Source organism: Calliopsis andreniformis, unplaced genomic scaffold, assembly GCF_051401765.1.
Source record: "Calliopsis andreniformis isolate RMS-2024a unplaced genomic scaffold, iyCalAndr_principal scaffold0033, whole genome shotgun sequence".
Lineage (NCBI taxonomy): Eukaryota > Metazoa > Arthropoda > Insecta > Hymenoptera > Andrenidae > Calliopsis > Calliopsis andreniformis.
The window spans coordinates 3,007,687-3,016,765 of NW_027480442.1; positions in this window are offsets into that span (position 1 = coordinate 3,007,687).

Consider the following 9,079-nt stretch of genomic DNA (forward strand, 5'->3'; position numbering starts at 1 on the left):
TCCTAGACTGAAGCCTAGGTTGACCGGAACGTAGAAATGACCATCAGTTCCACACTGTTTGCAAATATACATAACATACGATGGGAAAGCTGTTGTACTTATATTGTAATTTATGCTTCTGGCGTTGACTTCTTATGCCCTAACTATTTGATCTGGTGGAGCAACGCCCTAGAGTGAAGCCTAGGTTGCCCGGAACGTTGAAATGACCATAACTTTCACACTGGTTGCTATTAGTCCTTTTATACGATGGAAAAGCTGTTAAATTTATATTGCATTTTATGCTTCTGGCATTGAATTCTAAGTCCCTAGCAATTCCACCTGGTGGAGCAACACCCTGGAGTGAAGCCTAGGTTGCCCGGAACGTAGAAGTGACCATTACTTACACACTGTTTGCAAATATACATTATATACGATGGAAAAGCTGTTGTACTTATATTGTAATTTATGCTTCTGGCGTTGACTTCTTAGGCCCTAACTATTTGATCTGCTGGAGCACCGCCCTAGAGTGAAGCCTAGCTTGCTCGAAATGTAGAAATGACCATAACTTCCACACTGGTTGCAATTATTCGTTTTATACGATGGAAAAACTGTTGTATTTATATTGTATTTTATGCTTCTGGCGTTCACTTCTTAGGCCCTAACTATTCGGTCTGGTGGTACAACGCCATAGGATGAAGCCTAGGTTGCCCGGAACGTAGATATGACCATAACCTTCACACAGGTTGCAATTATTCGTTTTATACGGTGTAAAGGCTGTTGTACTTATTTTGTATTTTATTCTTCTGGTGTTGATTTCTTAGGCCCTAACTATTCGTTCTGGTGGAACAACGCCGTAGAGTGAAGCCTAGGTTGCCCGGAACGTAGAAATGACCATTACTTTCACACTGTTTGCAATTATTCCTTGTATACGATGGAAAAGCTGTTGTATTTATATCATATTTTATGCTTCTGGCGTTGACTTCTAAGGCCCTAACTATTCGATCAGGTGGAGCAACGCCCCAGAGTGAAACCTAGGTTGCTCGAAATGTAGAAATGACCATAACTTTCACACTGGTTGCAATTATTCATTTTATACGATGAAAAACTGTTGTACTTATATTGTATTTTATTCTTATGGCGTTGAATTCTAAGTCCCTAGCTATTCGATATGGTGGAGCAACGACCTAGAGTGAAACCTAGGTTTCCAGGAACGTAGAAATAACCAGTACTTTCATGCTGTTTGCAGTTATTCCTGTTATACGATGGAAAAACTGTTGCACCTTTATTGTACTTTATGCTTCTGGTGTTGAGATCTAAGGCCCTAACTGTTTGATCTGGTGGAGCAACGCCCTAGAGTGAAGCCTAGGTTGCCCGGAACGTAGAAATGACCATAACTATCACACTGGTTGCTATTATTCCTTTTATACGATGGAAAAGCTGTTGTATTTATATCGTATTTTATGCTTCTGGCGTTGACTTCTAAGGACCTAGCTATTCGATCTGGTGGAGCAACGCCCTAGAGTGAAGCCTAGATTGCTCGGAATGTAGAAATGACCATAACCTTCACACTGGTTGCAATTATTCGTTTTATACGATGGAAAAACTGTTGCATCTTTATCGTATTTTATGCTTCTGGCGTTCACGTCTTAGGCCGTAACTATAGGATCTGGTGGAGCAACGCCCTGGAGTGAAACCTAGGTTGCCCGGAACGTAGAAATGACCACTACTATCAGACTGGTTGCAAGTTATTCCTGCTCTACGATGGAAAAACTGTAGTATTTTTATTGCATTTTATGCTTCGGGCATTGACTTCTAAGGCCCTAACTATTCAATCTGTTGGAGGAACGTCCTAGGGTGAAGCCTAGGTTGCCCGGAACGTAGAAATTACCATAACTTTCACACAGGTTGCAATTATTCGTTTTATAAGATGGAAAAGCTGTTGTATTTATATCGTATTTTATGCTTCTGGCGTTGACTTCTTAGGCCCTAACTATTCAATCTGTTGGAGCAACGCCCTAGGGTGAAGCCTAGGTTGCCCGGAACGTAGAAATGACCATAACTTTCACACTGGTTGCAATTATTCGTTTTATACGATGTAAAAGCTGTTGTATTTATATCGTATTTTATGCTTCTGGCGTTGCCTTCTTAGGCCCTAACTATTCCATCTGATGGAACAACGCCCTAGGGTGGAGCCTAGGTTGCCCGGAACGTTGAAATGACCATAACTTTCACACTGGTTGCTATTATTCCTTTTATACGATGGAAAAGCTGTTAAATTTATATTGCATTTTATGCTTCTGGCATTGGATTCTAAGTCCCTAGCAATTCCATCTGGTGGAGCAACACCCTAGAGTGAAGCCTAGGTTGCCCGGAACGTAGAAGTGACCATTACTTCCACACTGTTTGCAAATATACATTATATACGATGTAAAAGCTGTTGTACTTATATTGTAATTTATGCTTCTGGCGTTGACTTCTTAGGCCCTAACTATTTGATCTGGTGGATCAACGTCCTAGAGTGAAGCCTAGGATGACCGGAACGTAGAAATGACCTTAACTTTCACACTGGTTACCATTATTCGTTTTATATGATGGAAAAACTGTTCTATTTATTTTGTATTTTATGCTTCGGGCGTTGACTTCTAACGCCCTAACTATTCGATCTGGTGGAGCAACGCCCTAGAGTGAAGCCTAGGTTGCCCTGTACGTAGAAATGACCATCACTTTGAAACTGATTGCAATTATTCCTGTTATATGATGGAAAAACTGTTGTATTTTTATTGCATTTTATGCTTCGGGCATTGACTTCTAAGGCCCTAACAATTCACTCTGTTGGAGCAACGCCCTAGGGTGAAGCCTAGGTTGCCCGGAAAGTAGAAATGACCGTAACTTTCATACTGGTTGCAATTATTCGTTTTATATGGTGGAAAAACTGTTGTATTTATATTGTATTTTATTATTCTGGCGTTGACTTCTTAGGCCCTAACTATTCCATCTGGTGGAACAACGCCCTAGGGTGAAGCCTAGGTTGCCAGGAACGTAGAAATGACAATAACTTTCACACTGGTTACCATTATTCGTTTTATACGATGGAAAAGCTGTTGTATTTATATCGTATTTTATGCTTCTGGCGTTGACTTTGAAGGCCGTAGCAATTAGATGTGGTGGAGCAACGCCTATGAGTGTCGCATGGGTTGCCCGGAACGTAGAAATGACCATTACTTTCACAATGTTTGCAAATATTCATTTTATACGATGGAAAAACTGTTGTACTTATATTGTATATTATTCTTCTGGCGTTGAATTCTAAGTCCCTAGCTATTCTATCTGGTGGAGCAACGCCCTAGAGTGAAACCTAGGTTACCCGGAACGTAGACATGACCATTACTTTCACACTGTTTGCAATTATTCATTTTATACGATGGAAATGCTGTCGTATTTATATTGTATTTTATGCTCCTGGCGTTGACTTCTAAGGCCGTAGCTATTAGATGAGGTGGAGCAACGCATTAGAGTGTCGCCTAGGTTGACCGGAACGTAGAAATGACCATAACTTTTACACTGGTAGCAATTATTCGTTTTATACAATTGAAAAACTGTTCTATTTATTTTGTATTTTATGCTTCGGGCGTTGACTTCTAAGGCCCTAACTGTTTGATCTGGTGGAGCAACGCCCTAGGGTGAAGCCTAGGTTCCCCGAACGTAGAAATGACCATTACTTTCAAACTGGTTGCAATTACTCCTGTTATATGATGGATAAACCGTTGTATTTTTATTGCATTTTATGCTTCGGGCATTGACTTCTAAGGCCCCAACTATTCACTCTGTTGGAGCAACGCCCTAGGGGGAAGCCTAGGTTGCCCGGAACGTAGAAATGACCATAACTTCCACACTGGTTGCAATTATTCGTTTTATACGATGGAAAAACTGTTGCATCTTTATCGTATTTTATGCTTCTGGCGTTCACTTCTTAGGCCGTAACTATAGGATCTGGTGGAGCAACGCCCTGGAGTGAAACCTAGGTTGCCCGGAACGTAGAAATGACCACTACTATCAGACTGGTTGCAAGTTATTCCTGCTCTACGATGGAAAAACTGTTGTATTTTTATTGCATTTTATGCTTCGGGCATTGACTTCTAAGGCCCTAACTATTCAATCTGTTGGAGGAACGTCCTAGGGTGAAGCCTAGGTTGCCCGGAACGTAGAAATTACCATAACTTTCACACAGGTTGCAATTATTCGTTTTATACGATGGAAAAGCTGTTGTATTTATATCGTATTTTATGCTTCTGGCGTTGACTTCTTAGGCCCTAACTATTCAATCTGTTGGAGCAACGCCCTAGGGTGAAGCCTAGGTTGCCCGGAACGTAGAAATGACCATAACTTTCACACTGGTTGCAATTATTCGTTTTATACGATGGAAAAGCTGTTGTATTTATATCGTATTTTATGCTTCTGGCGTTGCCTTCTTAGGCCCTAACTATTCCATCTGATGGAACAACGCCCTAGGGTGGAGCCTAGGTTGCCCGGAACGTTGAAATGACCATAACTTTCACACTGGTTGCTATTATTCCTTTTATACGATGGAAAAGCTGTTAAATTTATATTGCATTTTATGCTTCTGGCATTGGATTCTAAGTCCCTAGCAATTCCATCTGGTGGAGCAACACCCTAGAGTGAAGGCTAGGTTGCCCGGAACGTAGAAGTGACCATTACTTCCACACTGTTTGCAAATATACGTTATATACGATGTAAAAGCTGTTGTACTTATATTGTAATTTATGCTTCTGGCGTTGACTTCTTAGGCCCTAACTATTTGATCTGGTGGAGCACCGCCCTAGAGTGAAGCCTAGGTTGCCCGGAACGTAGAACATACCATTACCTTCACACTGGTTGCAATTATTCCTGCTATACGATGGAAAAACTGTTGCACGTTTATTGTATTTTATACATCTGGCGTTGACTTCATAGGCCCATACTATTCGATCTGGTGGATCAACGTCCTAGAGTGAAGCCTAGGTTGACCGGAACGTAGAAATGACCTTAACTTTCACACTGGTTACCATTATTCGTTTTATATGATGGAAAAACTGTTCTATTTATTTTGTATTTTATGCTTCGGGCGTTGACTTCTAACGCCCTAACTATTCGATCTGGTGGAGCAACGCCCTAGAGTGAAGCCTAGGTTGCCCTGTACGTAGAAATGACCGTAACTTTCATACTGGTTTCAATTATTCGTTTTATATGGTGGAAAAACTGTTGTATTTATATTGTATTTTATTATTCTGGCGTTGACTTCTTAGGCCCTAACTATTCCATCTGGTGGAACAACGCCCTAGGGTGAAGCCTAGGTTGCCAGGAACGTAGAAATGACCATAACTTTCACACTGGTTACCATTATTCGTTTTATACGATGGAAAAGCTGTTGTATTTATATCGTATTTTATGCTTCTGGCGTTGACTTTGATGGCCGTAGCAATTAGATGTGGTGGAGCAACGCCTATGAGTGTCGCATGGGTTGCCCGGAACGTAGAAATGACCATTACTTTCACAATGTTTGCAAATATTCATTTTATACGATGGAAAAACTGTTGTACTTATTTTGTATTTTATTCTTCTGGCGTTGAATTCTAAGTCCCTAGCTATTCTATCTAGTGGAGCAACGCCCTAGAGTGAAACCTAGGTTACCCGGAACGTAGACATGACCATTACTTTCTCACTGTTTGCAATTATTCATTTTATACCATGGAAATGCTGTTGTATTTATATTGTATTTTATGCTCCTGGCGTTGACTTCTAAGGCCGTAGCTATTAGATGTGGTGGAGCAACGCATTAGAGTGACGCCTAGGCTGACCGGAACGTAGAAATGACCATTACTTTCACAATGTCTGCAATTATTCATTTTATACGATGGAAAAACTGTTGTAATTATATTGTATTTTATGCTTCCGGCGTTAGCTTCTAAGGCCGTAGCTATTAGATGTGGTGGAGCAACGCATTAGAGTGACGCCTAGGTTGACCGGAACGTAGAAATGACCATAACCATCACACAGGTTGCAATTATTCGTTTTATACGATGGAAAGACTGTTGTATTTATTTTGTAGTTTATGCTTCTGGCGTTGACTTCTAAGGCCCTAACTATTCCATCTGGTGGAGCAACGTCCTAGACTGAAGCCTAGGTTGACCGGAACGTAGAAATGACCATTAGTTCCACACTGTTTGCAAATATACATAACATACGATGGGAAAGCTGTTGTACTTATATTGTAATTTATGCTTCTGGCGTTGACTTCTTATGCCCTAACTATTTGATCTGGTGGAGCAACGCCCTAGAGTGAAGCCTAGGTTGCCCGGAACGTTGAAATGACCATAACTTTCACACTGGTTGCTATTAGTCCTTTTATACGATGGAAAAGCTGTTATATTTATATTGCATATTATATTTCTGGCATTGAATTCTAAGTCCCTAGCTAGTCCATCTGGTGGAGCAACACCCTAGCGTGAAGCCTAGGTTGCCCGGAACGTAGAAATGACCATGACTTCCACACTGATTGCAAATACACATTACATACGATGGAAAAGCTGTTGTACTTATATTTTAATTTATGCTTCTGGCGTTGACTTCTTAGGCCCTAACTATTTGATCTGGTGGAGCAACGCCCTAGAGTGAAGCCTAGGTTGCCCGGAACGTTGAAATGAACATAACTTTCACACTGGTTGCTATTATTCCTTTTATACGATGGAAAAGCTGTTAAATTTATATTGCATTTTATGCTTCTGGCATTGAATTCTAAGTCCCTAGCAATTCCACCTGGTGGAGCAACACCCTGGAGTGAAGCCTAGGTTGCCCGGAACGTAGAAGTGACCATTATTCCACACTGTTTGCAAATATACATTATATACGATGGAAAAGCTGTTGTACTTATATTGTAATTTATGCTTCTGGCGTTGACTTCTTAGGCCCTAACTATTCGATCTGGTGGTACAACGCCATAGGGTGAAGCATAGGTTGCCCGGAACGTAGATATGACCATAACCTTCACACAGGTTGCAATTATTCGTTTTATACGGTGTAAAGGCTGTTGTACTTATTTTGTATTTTATTCTTCTGGTGTTGATTTCTTAGGCCCTAACTATTCGATCTGGTGGAACAACGCCGTAGAGTGAAGCCTAGGTTGCCCGGAACGTAGAAATGACCATTACTTTCACACTGTTTGCAATTATTCCTTGTATACGATGGAAAAGCTGTTGTATTTATATCGTATTTTATGCTTCTGGCGTTGACTTCTAAGGCCCTAACTATTCGATCAGGTGGAGCAACGCCCTAGAGTGAAGCCTAGGTTGCTCGAAGTATAGAAATGACCATAACTTTCACATTGGTTGCAATTATTCGTTTTATACGATGGAAAAGCTGTTGTATTTATATCGTATTTTATGCTTCTGGCGTTGACTTCTTAGGCCCTAACTATTCCATCTGGTGGAACAACGCACTAGGGTAAAGCCAAGATTGCGCGGAACGTAGAAATGACCATAACTTTCATACTGGTTGCAATTATTCGTTTTATATGGTGGAAAAACTGTTGTATTTATATTGTATTTTATGCTTCTGGCGTTGATTTCTTAGGCCCTAACTATTCGATCTGGTGGAGCAACGCCGTAGAGTGAAGCCTAGGTTGCCCGGAACGTAGAAATGACCATTACTTTCACACTGTTTACAATTATTCCTTTTATACGATGGAAAAGCTGTTGTATTTATATCGTATTTTATGCTTCTGGCGTTGACTTCTAAGGACCTAACTATTCGATCTGGTGGAGCAACGCCCTACAGTGATGCCTAGGTTGCCCGGAACGTAGATACGACCATAACCTTCACACTGGTTGCAAATTATTCCTGCTATACGATGGAAAAACTATTGTATTTTTACTGCATTTTATGCTTCGGGCATTGACTTCTAAGGCCCTCACTATGCAATCTGTTGGAGCAACGCCCTAGGGGGAAGCCTAGGTTGCCCGGAACGTAGAAATGACCATAACTTTCTAACTGGTTGCAATTATTCGTTTTATACGATGGAAAAGCTGTTGAATTTATATCGTATTTTATGCTTCTGGCGTTGACTTCTAAGGCCCTAACTATTCGATCAGGTGGAGCAGCGCCCTAGAGTGAAGCCTAGGTTGCTCGAAATGTAGAAATGACCACAACTTTCACACTGGTTGCAATTATTCGTTTTATACGATGGAAAAACTGTTGTATTTATATTGTATTTTATGCTTCTGGCGATCACTTCTTAGGCCCTAACTATTCGATCTGGTGGTACAACGCCATAGGTTGCCCGGAACGTAGATATGACCATAACCTTCACACAGGTTGCAATTATTCGTTTTATACGGTGTAAAGGCTGTTGTACTTATTTTGTATTTTATTCTTCTGGTGTTGATTTCTTAGGCCCTAACTATTCGATCTGGTGGAACAACGCCGTAGAGTGAAGCCTAGGTTGCACGGAACGTAGAAATGACCATTACTTTCACACTGTTTGCAATTATTCCTTTTATACGATGGAAAAGCTGTTGTATTTATATCGTATTTTATGCTGCTGGCGTTGACTTCTAAGGCCCTAACTATTCGATCAGGTGGAGCAACGCCCTAGAGTGAAGCCTAGGTTGCTCGAAGTGTAGAAATGACCATAACTTTCACATTGGTTGCAATTATTCGTTTTATACGATGGAAAAGCTGCTGTATTTATATCGTATTTTATGCTTCTGGCGTTGACTTCTTAGGCCCTAACTATTCGATCAGGTGGAGCAACGCCCTAGAGTGATGCCTAGGTTGCTCGAAATGTAGAAATGACCATAACTTTCACACTGGTTGCAATTATTCGTTTTATACGATGGCAAAGCTGTTGTATTTATATTGTATTTTATGCTTCCGGCGTTAGCGTCTAAGGCCGTAGCTATCAGATGTGGAGTAGCAACGCCCTAGAGTGACGCGTAGGTTGCCAGGCACGTAGAAATGACCATTACTTTCACAATGTTCGCAATCATTCATTTTATACGATGGAAAAACTGTTGTACTTATATTGTATTTTATGCTTCGGGCGTTG